Genomic DNA, 22175 nt, shown 5'->3' with positions numbered 1-22175 from the left:
AAAATTTTTTAATTTTATTTCTCTTGAAAAAAGAAATAAGTATTTAAATTTTTTATTAACAAAATTATTTAAGTTTTACTAATTGAATTTTTACATCAGTGAAAGCTCAGGGAAAATAAAATTTCTATAACAACTCTGAATTAATTAAATGGCATTTATGATTTTTCTTGTATCTTTAATCGCCTTGAAGTAGATCCGAGACCTGAATTAGTTAATTTTCTTAACAAATAGTTATTTCTACTAGTTTTTTTAATAAAAATTACTGAATTTGTAAATTTTACTAATAAATAGTAATTTCTACTAGTTTTTTAAATAAAATTTACTGAATTTGTTTATTTGACTAATAAATAGTAATTTCTACTAGTTTTTTAATAAAATTTACTGAATTACTAAATTTTTCTAATAAATAATAATTTCTACTAATAAATAAGTAAAATTTACTAATTTATCAGCAAAAAGTCAGCCACTAATTTAAATTAGCAAGCATTTTTACTATTTCTTTAGAAAGTAGCTCTCAATGCTAAAATTCAGTCAAGAATGGTTTTAAACGTTCTTGTTGTAAACGGTTTTAATCAAAAGAGGGCTGAAAGTAACATATATATTTTTTACAGTGCCTAACTTTCAAGAACATTATTTCTAAATGTGTACATTTTATAAAAAATTAAGATATAAATTATATGCAATTACGTAATATAAGAAAACAGGGACGTACTTGTAAAAAATGTAGCACATTTTATACACACCCACACTCACAGAAATTTTTCCTTTCTTAAGTTCTGAATGAAGAAAGAAAAAAAGGGGAAAAAATGAAACTTTAAAGAGGCGACAAGTTTTATAAAGAGTACCATGTGTTCTTTCTAGAGATATTCTCTTTTTTATTTTTTTACAACTTGGATTTCATTACGGATTTAAAAATTGAGTACCGCGAGTCTGTAAAATCTTCTCCAGAGGCAGAAAAATGCGAGTTACGTGTTCTCTAGTAATTTTGTATCACATGCCTTTTACTTTGCATTACTTACAAGCATTTAATTATACCAGAATAAAGTGGTCTTAACAAACACATTTGATCATATTTGATCAAAAGTAAGAAATTATACGATTACGCACGTTAGCGACATTTCTCTAACGAATGCCATCCAATAAGCGGAGATTAATGCGACGTACTTCTAGCATTTATTTTCTCTTCAGTTTTTATTCCCTCAAATATAATATAGAAAACGAGGTTATTTACAAAAAGAGACTAGTGGAAATGAATTTCCCGAATAAAACACTATCAGAGCATCTGGAAAATGGGAATGTTTTAATAAAAATACTTTGGAGAAACAAAAGGTATGAAAACCAAAAAACATTCGTGATTCGTGACTTTAAATATAAAAGTTTAAATTTCGCAAAGGGTTAAGTTAAATACACGTACGTCATATAGTGAAGTTCGCTTTTCTTCATTGTTTCGTGATTCGCTCTTCGCATTTATCCTCGCTTTCTTGTTATAATGAGAAAATGAGAAAGAAAAAGATAGACTTAGGGATAAAAAGGGACGGGCGCGAGGGGGGAGAGAGAGGAAAAAAGAGAGACTCTGCTCTCTTCTGCCAAAGCAGGTTTGACCCATATTTGCTTGCCTCGCGAACTCGCGACACTTTCCATCCACTTCGCGTATTTACGTCGCCGTGTTTAAGTGCCCTATGTAGGCGAGTTTTTCACAAAATTATATTCAACCCTTGTGGTTACCCTCCTTAAATGTTGTTATTGGCCTTAAAATTTAACGTGAAAAAATCTCATTTTTTTGAAAAATTATATTTTTTTTTACTAAATTAGTGAGCATTTTGCTACTAAATCGACTTGGTAAATCGTAGCTTAGAAATTAGCTTAGATTTGGTTATAATTTAAGGGTTGCCAAGCAACCTGGAAAACCTGGAAATGTCAGGGAATTTTATAAACCTTGAAAAAACCTGGAAAAGTCAGGGAATTTTGATCGAAATCCTGGAAAATTGTTGTTTTCTAAAATTTATTCTTGAAATCTAATTTCACCCAAATATTTCAAAATTAATTCAATTTTAAAAGAATTGCGTTTACAATTTTCATAAGTAGATAAACTTGAAAAGATTTTAATTTGAAATTTTATACAATTTCAATTTTAAATGAATTTAATTAAAAATTTAGAAAAATTTTAGTAAACTAAAATTCTCCTGAAGTTAGTTAAATTTTTAAATAAATATTTCATTGATTATTAAAAGTAATGGATTTATAAAAGAATTTCAGTTAAAAACATTAAAACAAAATAATTTTGAATTTTGAAGCAATTACATTGCAGAAATACAAGTATTTTCAAAAGTAGTAAAATTTTTCTCAGAAATTCAATTATGTTCCATAATTTTAATAAAAATCTTGGCAAAATTTTAATTATTTTCAAAAAATTTCCTCAACTTAATGATTTTTAACATCTACTACTTTAATAAACATTCCCAAAAGAATCCAATTAGCTAAAAAAAATTTAATAAAATTCTACGCAAACATTTCATTATTTTCGTAAATAATAAAAATTTCACAAAATAATTCAATTATTTAAAAATAAATTTTAATAAAATTTGTCTCAAGAATTTAATTATTTTCAAAAATAATATAATTCTTCGTAATAGAAATTCAATTATATTGTGCTGTTATTTTGTTTGGATTTATAATTAAATATTATAATAATATTTTAATATTAATATTTTAATAATTAATATTTTAATATTATAATTTATATTTATAATTTTATTTTAAATAGTTAAAACAATGGATTTTTATAAAAACAATATAATATCACACTGGAATTCAATTATATTCGAAAATTTACAAAAATTCTCTTAAAAATTTCAATTATCTTTATAAATAATAAAATTTTCTCCAATATTCAATTATTTTCAAAAATTTTAATAAAATTCTTGTCAGAATTTCAATTATTTTTAATTTAATTTTCATCATAGTAATAATCGTTTATTTTCTTCCGTTGTTGTAATTTGTTAAAGTTTTTTAAATCGATTATCGGATTAATTTTCATCAAATTTCTAGAAAAATGAAATTATTCTTAAAAAATTTATTAAAATTCGTCAAGAGAATTCAATTATTTAAAAATTTGTTCATACAATTCTTTACGAAATTTCCATTTTACGAAACATTCAATTGTTTAATAAAATATTTCTTTTTGTAGTTAAATAATTGCATTCTCGTAGAATTTTTTAATTAATATTGATTTAAAAATGAATTTCAAATTAAAATCTTTGAAAATTTGAACTTTTCATACTTTTAATTAAGAATTCTGTAGAATTAATTTTTTTTTTAAAAGTTTAATGGGATTTTTTAAAAATTATTTGAAGTCTTTAGTACGAACTTTAATTTTCTTCGAAATAATTGAATTTTTACAAATTTTATTATTTTTTTATTTTTGTTTATTATTTTTATTAATAATAATATTTTCATAGAAATTGAATAAAATTAATTTAATTTCAATTATTTTGAACATACAATTTTAAATGAATTCTTTGAAAAATGCAATTATTATTGTTGAAAGTTTTATTAAAATTCTGAAAAAGAATTCAATTTTAAGAAACATTCAATTATTCAATAAGTTATTTATTATTTATTTAAATAATTGAATTTAATCGAAGACTCGGAGTGATCGATATCTTCATGTTTTCTAATAATATTCTTATATGTTATTGAATTTCAAATTTTTGAAAGTGGTAATTTCTATAAAAAAATAATGATTAAATATTTATTTAAAAATGAAGTTATTGATGTTTTTGAATAATTTTCGTTTTAAAAACCTAATTTCGTTTTTTAACCTGGAAAACCTGGAAAAGTAAAGGAAATTTGAAAAGAGCAAAAGTGCGACAGCCCAGAATTTGTTGATTACATTTATTTGTGTTTATTTTGTTTACTTATATTTATTTATTGCATTTTTTCATGATTTATACGTTTTTAATAGCACCATAAGTTTTATTTTCGACTAATAAAAGTCGTGCCTGAGAATATACTCGGGTATATATACATATACATTGTAAGTGCATTAAAGAACTAAAGCTTATTTCAAGATCTACTTTAAATGCATATAGACTTTTAGTTTCTTTCCGACCTACCGCAAAGTTTCAGCAAAAGTTGATATTAAGTCAACGACAGACAAGCTACGCCATAAAAATTTAGAACTTGGGTTCAATATTATTTATTAGGTTTCTGCACACTTTTTTTTGCAAAAAATCATGAAGGAAATTTTCATTAATATTTTGCTGTAATCAGTTTTTGATATAAATTACAATTTATGAATTCGACTAGAAGTGCGGTTAAAGTATTTTTTGCAGTTTTTATTTTAATAATGCGACAAGTAGATTTTCCGACAAGTCAATATTGGATAATTTGATGGTATTACAGGGTAATGAGTCACGAACTTTCCATGAGTTAGTATGTGGTAACAGGATACTTGGTTCGATCTCCTTAAATATCTTGGAAAGTATAGAGTTTCTTTGGTCAAAATTATAAAGTGCTGCATAAAGTGCCGAAGTGAGTGATTGAGTCTCTCGTTTTACAAAAAACTTTTGGGATTTTGATTTGATCGATGGAATTTTTTATGTATTCTGAATACATACTACCCATTAGATTTTTTTATGGATCACTGTTTAAATTCACTCTAAATTCGAATCAGAAAAAATTTACTATTATTTAGCGATTATGTGAATCTTTTTTTAATTCAAGTTGATTGAAATTTACGGAATGTCAGGAAAACGGATTTTTAAAATTATTTTTACATAGCGCACTGTACCTCAATTTCGTACAATGGGAAAGTCTTTAGAAATTTTCGCTTTGAACAATTAGTAGGTTTTTATTATTTTCCTTTTGAAAGATACAAAGAACTCTCATGGAAAGATTCCACTGTAAAAAGAAGTGCATAAAAAAATTGCTGCATTCACTTGAGAAGTGAATTATATTTTCGTACACTTTGACGTTAAAAAAGGCTACTTGTCACTCACTAATTTAACTCTTTGTTAATAACAAAATAATTACGTAAAAATATTTCTAATGACTAAAAATTGTTCTTTAAAGTGTGTTTAAAATTTCAGGGCTCGAACTAAGTCTGTAAATTCCGTAAAGGTTCGTAAATTTGCTTGAAGTCCGTAAAAATCAGTTTTTTTAAAAATAAGATCCGTAAAGTCCGTCAAAATTTTTCTCAATTCAATGATATTTAATATCTACTATTTTAATAAAATTTTCCAAAAGAATTCAATTATTTAGAAAAAATATTGATAAAATATTAAACGCAAACATTTAATTATTTTTATAAATAATAAAATTCTTTCTAGAAATTTAACTATTTTCATAGATAATAAAACTCATCGCTGAATTTCAATTATTTTTAATACAATTTTAATCGAAATCGTCAAAAAATGTAATTATTTTTAAAAAGTTTATTAAAATTTGTCGAAAGAATTCAATTATCTTTATAAATAATAAAAATTCTTCTCAGAAATTCAATTATTTTTAAGAATTTTAGTAAATTTCAATTACAATTACTACAATTTTAATTTGTAGTTTTTACTACAATTCCATTATTTTCAAAATTTTTAAAGAAAATCTTGTCAAGAATTCAATTATCTTTATTAATATAACAAAACTCTTCCCAAAAATTTAATCATTTTTAGGAATTTTAATAAAATTCTTTGCATGAATTAAATTATTTAAAAAAATTTGACTAAAATTCATTGCAGGAATTAAATTATTTTCACAAATAATAAAATTCTTCTCAGAAATTCAATTATTTTTACGAATTTTAGTAAAATTCTATCGAAAATTCAATTATTTTCATGTATAACAATATTCCTCACAAGAATACAATTATTTTCAAAAGTAATAAAATTCTACGCAGAAATTCAATTACAATAATTTTAAAAAATGCTCGTCAAAATTTCAATTATCTTTATAAATAATAAAATTCTTCTCAGAAATTCAATTATTTTTACGAATTTTAGTAAAATTCTTTCGAAAATTCAATTATTATCATTAATAACAATATCCATTACAAGAATTCAATTATTTTCTAAAGATAATAAAATTCTTCGTAGAAATTCAATTATGTTTAGCAATTTAAAAAAATTCTCGTCAAAATTTCAATTATCTTTATAAATAATAAAATTATTTTCCGAAATTCAATTATTTTTACGAATTTTAGTAAAATTCTTTCGAGAATTCAATTATTATCATTAATAACAATATCCATTACAAGAATTCAATTATTTTCTAAAGATAATAAAATTCTTCGCAGAAATTCAATTATGTTTAACAATTTTAAAAAATTCTTGTCAAAATTTCAATTATCTTTATAAATAATAAAATTATTTTCCGAAATTCAATTATTTTTAGGAATTTTAGTAAAATTTTTTCGAAAATCCAATTGCATGAAAAACAATATTCATCACAATAATTCAATTATTTTCAAAAGTAAGAAAATTGTTCGCAGAAATTCAATTATGTTTAACAATTTTAAAAAATTCTTGGCAAAATTTCAATTATCTTTATAATTATAATAATTCTTCGCCACAAATTCAATTATTTTCAATGCATTTGCAATAAATGATTTTATCACTAGGCCATCTTTAATGATTATAAAACATGAAGAAATCGATCACTCCGAGTCGACGACTCGGAGTTATCGATATCTTCATGTTTTATAATTATGAAAATTTTAATTTATAGTTTTAAATAAAATATTCTCTTATTTGACTCGGATTGGTTATATATTTTTGACAGTAATTGGTCCGTAATTTTTCATTTTTGGTCCGTAAAGTCCGTATTTTTAAATACTTTCACTGGTTCGAGCCCTGAAATTGGACTTAAAGTGCATTGATTACCTCACTTGTTATTATTATTATCTTCACAAACTAACTTTTTAAGAATTTCATAGAAGACTCAAAAAGAATTTCTACAATGTTTCCAAATATAAAAAAATCCATTTATTCAAATTTGTTTAATTCTTAAAAATTTTTTTTTTTTTGTTAACTCTTGATGAAACTTTTGTTGATTTTCTTTTCCATGGAAGAATTTTATTGTGTTTCTATGAAGCTCTTTCCGTATAGAAAATTCTTTCACGTGGGAAACAATTTATTGCGCGCGAATAGTTGAGATCTGGAATAATAAAATAAACACTATTATTGAAGCGTTATGCAGACTTCATTGTTACATATAGCTTCCGATTTTATGTAATGTATTGATGGAAAGCAATATCCCGTTTCTTAATCAATGCACACTTCACACAGTTCGCCTTTTATAATCACTTCCACTTTGATTTGATCCAGTTTCCTCAACTTTGAAAAAAACATGGTAATTATCTCCTCGCTTTTATATAAGTAACTAGATTATGAAGACAAATTCATCCCTTGTGAACGAACTTATGTCTTATTCGTTTTGAAAGCAGTGACATAATCGAAACTTTCATTCTCTATAGTAGATATATTGTTATGTAATCGTATTAATTCTGACATGACAGACCTTTAACTACAGTTTCAGAAATTCCAACAAATTTCCAACAAAACTAAAACTAAGTTTTGCAATTTCACTAATAAACTTGGAAATTAATTGAAAAACAAATAGAAGATTCTATTTAAGATTTTAAGAGATGTTGGTTGATTTTAAGTCTTAGGTTTTGAAATAGTTTTGGACCATGTTGATTCAAATTAAGAGAGTATCAATTTTTTTATTAGAGAAAGTTTCAGCTGACCTCGTCACATGTATGGTGGCACATTAACAAAAGAGTAAAATGGCTCTGTTGGTCACGGTTTTACGCGATATTAAAAGTTTATCACCCGTTATTAAAACAGCAGTTAACTGGATTAAACATCTTTGTCACCGGGTGTCCATTTCGCAACCTCCGATGTAGCTATAATTTTTAATTCTTGTTTAAACGAAAGATTAGTGCGTGTGCACGTCACACAATGTATGGTACGAAAAAAAGAAAGAAAGAAAGAAAGAAAAAAAATTGGTCTCATATTTTTCCTTGTCAGCTAGAATAACAGCTTTGATCTTAATACACGTCTGAAATGCTTTTACGTAAGCTGTTAGATGTTATTCCTCCTTTTGTGGCTCATAATCTTGGTTTATCGACCGGCGCTGATTGGTCATTTGCGCCTCAAACCGTAACAGAAATGTGTTTTAGCTCTTGCCAAATTGAAGATCTTATACTTTTCTTTCAAAATAATGGCACAAATAAAAACACACATTTCTTTCTTAACAAGTTTTCTTTTTGTTTTTCTTCTTTTTTTTAAACTTTATAGAACGGTCACTTTAAAGCAGTCAAAATGTTTAATTTTAGAAAGCTCCACAACACGAGAGACATAGTTCTTTATCATCCAATATGTGCCAAGTTTATTTTCCTTCCAGGGACCAAATATTTCTGTTGCCTGTCGTTTCTGCTTCTTCATAAATGAAATTGTAATTATTAAAGATTGTCAATTTTTCATAAAAAATACTTTTTCTCTTGTATAGTTTTCCTTTAATGTCAAGTTTTTAAAAATCAGGAAAATTTGTAAGGACTTTTTTTATAATATATATTTGTGGTGTGACATGTCTTGAGAATATTCTCGAAATGAAGATATGAAATTGTGACGACTTTTGCGGTTGAGAGTGCAAAAAATCGACAAAAACTAACCGGCTTCTTATGAAAGGCTGCTGTGGATATCAATGTGCTCGGTTATTGGATTCCGCCTGTGCAATTTGCTCAGTGACAATTTTATGTGTTCATAGCTGGAAAGCACCTACATTCACTTTCTTCCGATGAGAAACATTCGTATTTGTATTTCGAGAATTTTTTTTTATAAAACATTTTATTGTTTTTTTTATATGTGCGCCTATAACACCGAATATATTAATTTCGTTTTGAATACAAAATACTTGGTTAATATTTGTGTAAATATAAGTTTTTTATTGTAACAATGAAACTTTTGGTTTTTTCAATGAAATCTGTTTTGTTTACTGGAGTAAACTTAAAATCTATTAGTTTTAAAGTAACAAAATAGTATTTTTAAGAAATGTTCTTTTATTGTCATAGTTTTTCTGCGGATATCAAATTGAGACAAAAAACGAATCAAAAAGTTGCTTAAGCAACATTTTTGCTTTGTTTTTTGTATCAATTTGATATCCGCAGAAAGTGGTTAGAGGACAGCTTTCAAAAATTTCTATAACAATGAATTATGATTGTCATACAACAAGCATACTTCTTATATAGAATTATTCTAATTGCCACGAATTTAGCTCCCTTGGAAAATACGTTTTGCTACTGCGTTACCTTAATGTAAATTACATCAAATTTATGATATTGTATGCAAAGTACTCCGAAACTTTCAACTGCCAAAGTTTTGAAGAAGACTGAAGTTTTAAACAAACTTGCAAGTGATAAAGTGAGATTTTGAAGTAAATTACAATGTTAGATAAATCGTCTATTGAGGGTCATAATGGGATAATTAAATATCTTAAGTGAATTTTTAATAAGCCTTATCAAATTAGGAAACTATTTTTGTTTACCAATTTGAAAAAGTCGAGTTCCATACACCTAGGTTGTAAACTATATATGTGGATATTATATTACAGTGTTGTTAAAGTAACATACTTTGAATGTTAGCCATGTTGTGTGATTTCAACACCAAGAGCTATAAATTACAACCATATAATGCTGTTTTAATATATGTGTAACTACAATATGATGTGAATGTCGATATTTTGTGAACTTCATTCATTTCAATAAGTCATAAAAGCAAAACAAAATAATAACTAAGTAATATTCAAAGAATTACATTTTTTAATTTCGTTGTTTCGTTGAAAAAAATGACATTTGTTGAAATAACATTATTTGTAAAATTTATGAACTGCAAGTAACCAATTTAACCCCTGTTATTGTTAAAAATATTTCGATGTAAACATTAGGATTGCTTATAAGAAGTTGGTATATTTATAGTACCAGAAATAATTCTCCCATAAAAACCGAAAATGTACTCATTACCTACATGAAAAACTGTACATTCAAAACATATAAGAGTAGTAAAAATTATGCCGTTAAAGTTGTCTCGGTCTCTGATTTACAACAGTTTCAGTAGCAGTTTTATGTTCAATCCTTCTCATTTTTATGATTTTTGTATACATTTTCCTACTTTTGTGTATTCTAATTAAATTAGATATAGTTTTATTCATAAATGTACATAAATTTATTGACGAACTTTCAAGTACCATGTGTGGAGAAATTTTTCTGTGGCCCCTTAACTCAAACTTATTATTGATATATTCACAGAGGCGAATCAGGGGGGAAACACAAAATTAAATTTTTTTGGCAATCCTGAAAAGTCAGGGAAGTTTAATCGGAATCCAGGAAAATTATTGTTTTCTAAAGTTATTGTGCTTGTTCTTGAAATCTAATTTTTCTTAAATATTTCAAAATTAATTCAATTTTAAAAGATTTTCGTTTACAATTTTCGTAAATAAATAAACTTCAAAAGGCTTTAATTTAAAATTTCTTAAAATTTCAATTTTCAATGAATTCATTAAATAGGTAATTAAAATTTCACAGGAATTCTATTATTTACAAATTCTTTATAAATTTTTTCGCAATAATTCAATTATTTTCATAAATGATCAAATTTTTACAGAGATTCAATTATTTTCATAAATAATGAAAAACTTTTTATAGGTTTTCAATTATTTTCATAAATAATAAAACTCATTGCAGAATTTCAATTATTTTTAATACAATTTTAATGGAATTTTATTAAAATTCATGAAAGAAATTCAATTATTTTAAAAAGCCTTCCTATAATTTATTTATTAGAATTTAAGTATTATTGTCAATACATTTTTAATTAAATTTCTTGAAAGAATTAAATTATTTTCAAAAATTTTAATGAAATTCTTTTTAACAATTCAATTTTTTTTCAAAATATTTTTAATAAAATTCTTCGCAGAAATTTAATTAATTTCAATAATATTTATGAAAATTCAATTATTTTCAAAAGTAATAAAAATTTTTTAGAAATTTAGTTATGGTCAAAATTAAAAAAAAATTCTCTTCAAAATTTCAATTATCTTTATAAATAATAAAATTTTTCTCTAAAATTCAATTATTTTCGAAAATAAATTTTAATTTTAATAAAATTCTTGGCAAAATTTCAGTTATTTTCAAAAACTTTTCTAAATTCAATCAAATTATTTACAGAGATTCAATTATTTTTAATACAATTTTAATCTAATTTCTTGAAAAATAAAATTATTCTTAAAAATTTTATTGAAATTCGTTAAAAGAATTTTAATTACCTATTTAAAAATTTGTTGATAAAATTCTTTAAATGAGAGTTCAATTTTAAAAAACATTCAATTCTTCAATAAATTATTTATTTGCATTTCATTTATATTTAAATAATTGAATTAGCGTAGAATTTTTTAATAAAAATTGATTTAAATATGAATTTTAGTTAAAATTTTAGATAATAATTGAATATTAAATTCTCCATATTTGAATTAGTAAAAATGTTTTCTAATTGAATTAGTGACTGACTTTTTGCTTTTGAAATAGCAGATTTTACTAATAAATTGTCATTTCTACTAATTTAGTAGTAAAATTAACTATTTCAAAAGCAAAACGTCATTCCAATTAGTAAACATTTTTACTAATTCAAATTTAGAGAGAACTTTATTATAGGTTGAAGTTTTGTAAATAATTGAATTTACAAAAGGTTTTAAATTTTAATCTTTGAATGTTTGAATTTTTCTCACTTTTAACTGAAAATTGTGTAGATTTAATTTTTTTGAAAAAGTTTAATTGAATTTTTTTAAAGTTATTTGAAGTTTTTATTTTCTAATATATTTTTTTTATTGAAGAATTTCCGAATAGTCGATGAAATTTTTAAAATTGAATTTTAAACAAAAGGATTTGAAAAGAAATTTTTCAAAAATTATTAAAAATAATTAATTTAAAGAAGAATTTTAGTTAAAAGTTCTGGTAAACAATAACAATTGAATTGAAGTGATGAAAGTAATTTTGAATAAGTAACAATATTCTTATAATATAAAATAATTATTTTATCAGTCGGTCATTTTTATAATTATTAGAAAACATGAAAATATCGATCACTCCGAGTCTTTGACTCGGAGCAATCGATATTTTCATGTTTTATAACAATTTTTTATACATTGTTTATTTTAAAAAAGTTTGAATTTGAAAATCTTAATTAATATGGAAAAATTGTAATGACTAAATATTTATTTAAAAAAAATAAATGTAACAATGTGGAAAACAGTATTATATGAAAGTTCCACGTATTTGTAAAAATTTATTGGAATTATTTAATTTTGTAAAATATAAATGCAGTTTTAAAAACTTGGAAAAATTCCGTTTTTTAACCTGGAAAAGTCAGAAAATTTTTAATGAGCAAAAGCGTGGCAACCCTGAAGCTGTTAATATCCAGATTAGAAAATATTTAAAGTAAATATGATTTATTTCATGATTCAGTAGCGTTGGCTTTCACTTGCGAGGCTGCGTCTGACATAAGGCTGACTTGTTCCACTGCAAGTAATTTAACTTTATTTTTTTTCGATCACAAATTCACAATTTTATAGATTCAATTTGTGAGAGTAATGCGAGAACCTTGCGTATAGCTGAATTGAGGTTTTTTGTGTGGAAATAAAATAACTACTTGGTGATAATAAATTTCCATGTAAATTATAGCAAAAGTAATGTCACGACCTGTATAGCTGGGATACACACACAATAAAAGCGTGGCCATTGGGAGAAGTGGAGGTTGCCTGCGGCGGACAGTTTGCAACTGTAACTGCAGAGGCCATTTCTAATGCATGTAGAAACCAGGCAACGCACTTCGCACGCGTCCTTGTGTGACATTGATGTGTCAACTTAAGTACAAGTGTCAAATTCATCCCTCTCCCTCGAGGGGTCGCGCAATTAAAGATGCATGGGAATCTGTCACTTTAAATAATTCTCCAAATTTTCAATAAAAATTTAAATTTCAAAAATATTATTTTACAATCAAGTTTTTTAAAAAGCACATAATAATTTTAATGTCCGGACAGTTTTTAGTTCGTTTATTTATTACTCTTTCTTGGGATTACTTTTGTAAATACTAAAAGTGTAATATTATTGTCAAAACATATATCTTCTTCATGTTTACGTACTTAACGAAAAAAATGAATAGGTAAAGTATTTAAAAATTGTTTGCATGATTAATCGCATGATTCTAAAGAGCGGCATTTTAAAGAATATTATTTTGCATTTCAAGCGTGAAATGTCTTCAATAAACTGAATACCCAACAGTCAAGGGTTATCCCGTTACAACTTTTACTCGTTTTCTGGTTGGATTAACGTCGAACTTCACCCCTATTAAGTTCTCTCTCGACTCATCCTTGATTTATGTGCGGCAAGAAGATAGCTTGGATTTGCCAAAGCTCTCCGCTCTCTGCTAAGAAAAAAATAATAGAGAACAAAATGTTTCTTCTGTCGGACTTTTAACTTTTAATATATATGCATATCTCTTATTATATTCTATTAAAATTTTAAATTCATGCATACATTTTTAAGAGAATCGTACTTTCCATATAGTACCTACAGTGCGGGTAATTGAGGATTACATATAAATAATTTCTTATACTAGTAACAAGGTGATGAAGTGTTATCTTTGGGATTATTTTTAATCCCAAGGAATTCAACTAGAATAAGTTATATGCTCTCTAAATTTTAATCAGTGATAAGTCGCTTCTGTTTCACGGCTGAAAATCTGCTTCTGATTCGAACAACGTAAAATTTACTCTAGCGTCTATATATATACGATGGTTAAATTGTATCAGCTGTTTATACTTTGGATTGAGATTGAAATTTTGAATCTGGATTGAATTAGAGAACGTTAATTTGAATTAGAGAAATTATTTTTACTGTTGCAGGGCTCGAACTAGGTCCGTAAATCCCGTAAAGAACCGTAAATTTGCTTCAAGTCCGTAAAAGTCAGTTTTTTTCTAAAAAAAAAGGTCAGTAAAGTCCGTAAATTGATAGAAAAAGGACGAAAAGTTGGTAAATTGTACGATATAATTTGGAGAATTTTAGAGAAATTAGAAAAAGATAGCAGAAATTCAATTATTTTCAAAAGTAATAAAATTCTTCGCCGAAATTCAATTACGTTTGAAAATATAAAAAAATTCTCGTCCAAATTTCAATTATCTTTAGAAATATTAAAATTCTTCGAAATTCAATTATTTTCAAAAATTTTAATACAATTCTTGCAAAATTTCAATGATTTTCAATATTTAGTATTTTAATAAATTTTTCCAAAAGAATTAATTATTTAAAAAAGAATTGATAAAATTCTACGCAAATATTTAAATATTTTTATAAAATAATACCTACAATTCCTCAGGAATTCAATTATTTACAAAATTTTTTATAAATTTCTTCAAAATAATTCAATTATTTTCATAAATAATAAAACTCAGTGCAGAAGTTCAATTATTTTTAATACAAATTTAATCTAATTCCTCGAAAAATGTAAATATTGTTGAGAATTTTATTAAAATTAGTCAAAAAAATTCAATTTTGTTCAAAAATTAAAAAAATTCTAGTCTAAATTTTAATTATTATTATAGATAATAAAATTCTTCTGCAAAATTCAATTATTTTCATAAATAATAAAACTCATAGAATTTCAATTATTTTTAATACAATTTTAAGTTTTAACCAAATTCCTCGAAAAATGTAATTATTCTTGAAAATTTTATTAAAAATCGTCGAAAAACTTCGATTATTTAAAAAATTTGTTAATACAATTTTTTAGGAGAAATCAATTTTAAGAAATATTCACTTATTTAATCATTTTTTCATTTTTTTTTGTTATATAATTGAATATTAAAAGCATTATAGCGTGAATTTTTAGAAATAATTGAATATTTGAAAGATTCATATTAAAATCTTTAAAAGTTTGAATTTTTTATACTTTTAACTAAAAATTCTGTAGAAGAATTAATTTTTTTGAAAAAGTTTATTTGAATTTTACTTGTAATTATTTTTTTTAAGTTTTTATTTTCTAAAATATATTTAATTGAAAAATATCCGAACGGTTGAAATTTCTGTAAAATTGAATTGTAAACAATGAATTTGGAAATTCTTGAAGAACTTTTTCAAAAATTATTATAAATAATGGATTTAAAGAAGAATTTTAGTTAAAAAAACACTAAATAAAATTTAATTGTAGAGAAGTTACAAATTATTGCAGAAATTCAATTATTTTCGTAAATAATAAAATTCTTTTTAGGAATTTAATTATTTTCGTAAATAATAAAACTTATTGCAGAATTTCAATTGATTTTAAATACAATTTTAATTGAATTTTTCGAAAAATGTAATTATTTTTAAAAAATCTTATTATAATTCGTCAAAAGAATTCAATTATTTATAAATTTATTGATAAAATTCTTTATGAAAATTCAATTTTAAGAAACATTTAATTATTCATTAAATTATTTATTTTTGTATTTAAATGATTACAGGACAAAAAACCCAATCCAAAAAATCCACACCGAAAAATCCAAGAAAAAAAGTCTAAAGTACAAAAAATCCAAAAATAAATACATAAAAATTGATTAAAAAATGAATTTTAATTAAAATTTTAGGCAATAATTGAATATTAAAAGCAATATTGCGTGAATTTTAATAAATAAATGAATTTAAAAATGAATTTTATAGTTAAAATTTTAGATAATAATTGATTGTTAAAACCATTATTGCATGAATCTTTAGAAATAATTGAATTTTGAAAAGGTTTCGAATTAAAATTTTTGAAAATTTAAATTTTTCTTTCTTTTAACTATAATTTCTGGTAGAATTAATTTTTTTGAAAAAGTTTATTTGAATTTTTTTTTTCAAATTTGTTGAAGTTTTTATTTTCTAATTTGAATATTTAATTGAAGAATTTCTAAATAATTGAAATTTCGTAAATTTGAATTGTAAACAAAATTCTCAAAGAATTTTTTTGAAAATTATTAAAAATAATTAATTTAAAGAAGAATTATAGTTAAAAATTCTAGAAAATAATAATTGAATTGAAATGATGAAAATAATTTTGAAGAAGTACAATATATTCTTATAATGTAAAATAATGATTTTATCACTGGGCCATCTTTAATTATTATAAAACATAAAGAAATCAATCACTCCGATTGAAAACAACACTCAACATTTTTAACCGATACTGTGTGATTTTAACACTTCATTGTTGTTGAAATAATACTAGAACGTGTTAAATTAACACTAGAGAGTGTTAAATTAATACACATTTTTAATGGGGTTAAAATAACACCAAAATTGTGTTAAAACAACACCATCTGAAAACTACACGCAACAAATTTAACACATTTTTTTCTGTGCAGTTATGACAAAATTTAATTTATAGTTTTAAGTAAAATGTTCTCTTATTTGACTCGGAGTGCTTATATTTTCGTCAGTAATAATTCGTTCGTAAATGGTCCGTCATTTTTCATTTTTGTTCCGTAAAGTTCGTATTTTTAGATACTTTTACTGGTTCGAGTATAATCATTAAAATATTAAATCATACTGAATAGTCATCATTCAATAATTCTAAATACTTATTATTGTTACTTAATCAGCAACTTTTCGCTTGTTCAAATTTAGAGAGTATCAGTATCGATCGACTTTGGCCCAACAATTTAATTAATACCTTAACGGAGAATTATATTTGTTAAAGATGTAGACATAAAGTTGCACTAACTACTGAAATGACCTATAAACCCATAAATCTTTTGTTAATCGTTATTCGACACTAATTTTCATTGTTATCCGCACTTGTACGAAACAGATCGCCTCTGTACTATAATTTGTATCGTGCTCGACCATCAGTTGAAGTGAAATTGACAAATTATTCGCTAATTATGTATTAATTACCCCAACACTCTTGTCTAGTGGGCGATATTTTATTTTTTAATTCATTTAAGTTTCAGACTGGAAATAGACAGAAATAGAATAGAGATATTTTAATGGAAATTTTTTTTAATATTGCTTATTTATGTTATCGGCTTCTTTTTAAATCCACCAGTCCTTTAAAATATTGAGTGATTCTATAAATGGATAGGAGTAAAGCGGTTCGAATGATAAAGAATTAAATTGAAAAGTATTTTTTCAAATATTCATATTCTTCATTCGTGTTTGCTTTGGGTAGTTGATTCAATTCATTCAATTCATTTAATTCATTTAATTCATTTAATTCATTTAATTGGCTTTTAAAACCTTTCTTCTATACTTGAAAAATGGATATTCTTTTCTTTGAGGGGATTTAAATTCTCTGATGTTTAGAAATTGCTTGAGTGGGGAATTTTTTTAGCCTTGATGACAGTCTACAAACTTTTGCCTTTATTGGATTATCATTAATTAATCGAATCTGGATGTACCCGTTACAAAATTGGATCACAATGATATGTGGGGCTAAAAATGAGATTCGTTATTCTTGGCGTATAAGCAGATCAATAGCTAGACGCCCTCTTTTTTAATCGTTACCAAGAGGTGTTAATTGAATTTGCCGAAATTATTTATTACAATTTTCACGAATTTAAAGTTATTGAAATGTTATGTTGCATGGTGGTAAACTGCTAGATGATAGTGGACACCATTTATTTTGACGAATCTTTTTATCCAATTGACTTCTTATTTATAAATATTTTTAAATAAAAAACTACTAAAATTTGTGCAAATTTACCGGCCCTCTAAAGGTTACTATGGTTTTTGTCAGTGAGCGCAATCCTCAAGATTTCGTAAGTCGATAATTCTTGCAGTGGTGATGGAGGAAAATGCAGCCTACTGCCAAGTGGTGGAAAACCCACTCACCATGTATAAGAGAAGCAGACCCCTTGGCTTTCATTCCGCGATCAGGCAGGATTAGCGATGTGAGAATTTCCCCGAACAAAAAAAAAAAAAAAAGAAGAAAGAACTGGTACGATGTATGTACACATGTGCACATACATTCAAATTGCGCTGTATGGCAGGCTACATTCATCAAGTGGAAAATTCTGAAAATATGAAAGAGCTGCTACATCCACAAAAGGAGCTTTGATGTACCAAAGCACTCCAAGTTTAACTTCTTTCTTTGCCGGAGCTTCTCTCTGAATTTCAAGTTCGATGTAAAGTGTTAAGATTATTAACATTTCGAATTATTTTGTTGCTAATGACGAGGAGGAAATATTTAGAAAAATTTATTTTGCACACGGGCGCATCAATTTGCATAAAGGTACAGCAATTTGCATACATTTCATCCACACCAATGTGTGTGTATTTCCAAGTGGGATAAGAAAATTTATCACGCAGTTTGATAAATTTTTTATCTCCCTTCTCTTGTTATCTTCCCTTTCTTCCATTTTAGATTTCTCCCATTTATTCAAAATGTGACAAAAACATATTTTAAAGAAATGGTGAAATTTGCCCCGTAAGCCCTTGACCCCTTGTGCCCTGCAATTATATTTGCACTATACACAGTTACACGAATATGTCAATAAGAGGATCGTCTTGGAATGCAATGAATTGTTAATACCGATCTGGGACTCTTGGTTCCTGAGCATGAATCGATCATTCAAAGCTGTCAAGAATTCTGACGTTGAACCTATACCAAAACCAATATCCTACTTTTAGTTTGAAAGCTATATCCTAAAATGTTGCTAGCCATTCTTCAATGTTATATTTCCCCCTGTAAAAAATCAGGTTAAGTGAAGAATTTCTTCAATAAAATCCAGACCTAAAAAAGCCAATTTTCTTTAGGCGATAAAATTTTACTGGTATTAAAGTAACTATAAGTTCTGACAGAAGGAAAATTTCCGAATGAGTCAAAATTATTATTTCTTATTATATTGGAAATTTTCAATTGCGAAAAGGATTTTAATAACCAATTTAACAACTTTTGAGAAACAAATGTTCTTTATTATACACTAGCAAGTGATAAATGATAAATGATATTCAATTTATTATTGTTATGCAAATTACCAAATTTTTTATTTTCAAATATAAATTTTTAAATAAATTCATAATCACAATTTAAAAAGTTCACTTATTAAGTACAAAATTAATTAGTATTTTTATATAAATAATAACATTCTTGAAAGAATCAACATTCTTGAAATCATTTTTATAAAAAGTAAATTTTTTTGCAAAAATTCGATTATTTTAAATAAAATTTCACTAAAGAATTCAATTATTTCCTAAAATTTTAATAAATTCTTCGAAACAATTCAATTATTTTTTTAAATAGTAAAATCTTTGCAAAAATTCAATTCTTTTCAATAGTATTTCACGAAAGAATTTAATTTAAAAATAAAATTTAAAATAAAGCTCTTTACAAGAATTCAATTATTTTCAAAACGATTTTAATTCAATTCAAATACCTACCTATTATTTAGAAGAATTCAAGTATTTTCAAATATTTCCATAAAATTCAATTATTTCCTAAAATTTTAATAAATTCTTCGAAACAATATAACTATTTTTATAAATGCTAAAATTTTTTGCAGGAATGAAATTATTTTTCATCTAATTTAAATAAAATTGCACGAAAGAATTTAATTATTTTCAAAAATTTCTATAAAATTCAATTTCAACAAGAATATTAAAATTCTCTAAAAATAATTCAAGTATTCTCAAAATATTTAAAAAAATTCTATATGAAAATTCAATTACTTTCAATGCAATTTTTAAATATATTCATTAAAAAAATTGAAAGAATTCAATTATTTTGAAAAAATAATAAAATAAAAATTCTCCTGACGAATTCAATTATTTTGAATATACATAATTTTAATAAAATTGTTTACAGAAATTCAATTATTTTCGAAACAACTTTTCAATTATTTCCTAAAATTTTAATAAATTCTTCAAAATATTTCAATTATTTTTATAAATATAGTAAAATTATTCAATTCTTTTCAGAAACAATTTTAATCAGAATTCCTCGAAAGAATTTAATTATTTTAAAATATTTACATAAAATTCATTTATTTCCTAAAATTTTAATAAATTCTTTGAAACAATTCAATTATTTTTAAAAATAGTAAAATTCTTCGCAAGAATTACAATAGTTTTCAAAAATAATAAAATTCTTCTTTATAAAATTCAATTGCTTTAAAAATTTTCAATTAAAATTATTATTATAAAACTCCATTATTTTAGAAAAATTCAAAGAAATTCTTCAAAAGTATTTTATTAGGATTTTGAAAAAAAATTTTGATAAGATTCTTTGCAAGAATTCAATGTTTTTTAAAATTTCAATACATTATTTTAAAATTATGTAAAAATACCTATTTAAAAAGAAAATTTTTTTAAAAAGTTAGGAAACAAAAAAGCAATCAAAGTATTTGGGTAAATATTTTTATTTACTATTAATAAATTTACTACACGCAGGATGTTATATAAAAAGATGCAGAATTTTTCGGTGTTAATTTATATTCTAAAAAGAAGCAAAGTTCACTTTCTTTTGCTTTCGTCAAAGGAAGATTCGTTTTAATTCGTCACTCGTTCGTCATCACTCACAACTAAAAGGACCTTATTTCCTTTCCAATAAACGAAAATATATTCTTGATGTTATCTTTTTAAAGTAATATTGGAATGAGAGGCACTTGTCTGACGTAAATCGTCGAAAATACCTACTGAATAAGTTTATATTTGAACTATTGTGAGCAATTCCGGTAAAAACTTGGAAATATTTTAGTATTTTTGTATTATTACTTCTACATTCAACTTTTTTCCTGAAGAGACTTTTATTAGTGTAATGAATACGTCATCATAAGGGAAATGGATAATAGAGAAATTTGTTATTAATACAAGAATTTTTTTCTGCATTAGAATTTAATACTTTTTCTTAATATTTATAAAAATATAAATAATAGAAACATTTTATTCAACGGCCAGCTATAGAAAAACGAATTTATTAACGAGAATTGTTAAAACGATACGTACCTTTTACTGGAAAAAAAATTCACTTTATTGATACACCTTATTCATTATAAAAATGTTCTTTAAATAACGATACAATTTTTTTTATAAAAGTATCAGTCGACTCGATTATAGAATATTTTAATACAAGAGTCTCAAAAGTCGTTCCGACAACAAAAAGGATTTGTCTTTTACTTCTTCTATAAGTAGAGAAATTCATATTTTACGTTTCTCTCGGCGTTTGTCTTGAATAATTTACCCAGAGGCAGCGCTTAATTGGCTTTTAAAACAATTTTCACCATTCATTTTCTCACTGTGTTGAAATTCATGACATTTTTTCAAATAATTGACAAAGAATATTATTTTACAACTATTAACATTGCATTCGATTATTTTTTTTCGCTGTGAGTTGTTAGATTTTACATAATATTTAGAGGAAAATTATTATTTTATTTATTATAAACTAAAAAAACAAAAAAAAAATATTTAAAAAAAAACACTGATTATTTTGTGAGAAAAAATAAAACTAAGACTAAACTAAGACTTAACTAAGACTTATTAATTATATTTCATTAAAGAGGATTGAATGATCTTCTATAAAATCGTTTTTTATTGTCGGGGAATTTTATTAAAAGTATAACTTAGATTTTAAAAAAAATTTTTAAACTAAAATCCTTCTGAAATTTGTTAAATTTGTTAATTATATTTAATATATCTCAGAAATGCAATTATTTTCCAAAATTTTAAACAATTCCCGTTAAAGTTTCAATTTTTTTCAAAAACTTTCCTCAATTCAATGATTTTTAATATCTACAACTAAAAATTCCTAAAAAAATTCAATTAGTTAAACAAATTTTTAATAAAATTCTACGCAAACATTTAACTATTTTCATAAATAATGAAAATTTCACAGGAATTCAAATACCTATTTACAAAGTATTTTCAAATATTATTCAATTATTTACATAAATAATAACATTTTTTACAGGGATTCAATTATTTTCATAAATAATAAAACTCAATGCAGAATTTAAATTATTTTCAATACATTTTTAATTAAATTTCTTTAAAGAATAAAATTATTTTCAAAATTTTAATGAAATTCTTTGCGTAACAGTTCAATTTTTTTCAAAATAATTTTAATAAAATTCTTCCCAGAAATCCAATTATGTTTAAAAATTTACAAAAATTCTCC

General features: G+C 24.2%; 1 protein-coding gene across 1 annotated transcript in view; it reads left to right on the top strand.

Annotated features, from left to right (window-relative positions):
• Positions 1 to 22175, top strand: part of LOC122501690 — an 83782-nt gene that overhangs the window by 5193 nt on the left and 56414 nt on the right. The gene's annotated exons all lie outside the window — the stretch shown is intronic.

This window comes from Leptopilina heterotoma, unplaced genomic scaffold (assembly GCF_015476425.1).
Source record: "Leptopilina heterotoma isolate Lh14 unplaced genomic scaffold, ASM1547642v1 Lhet_212, whole genome shotgun sequence".
In the NCBI taxonomy this organism is placed as follows: Eukaryota; Metazoa; Arthropoda; class Insecta; order Hymenoptera; family Figitidae; genus Leptopilina; species Leptopilina heterotoma.
Note: the sequence above shows the minus strand (reverse complement) of the source record. Positions and strands in the feature narration are given on the sequence as shown.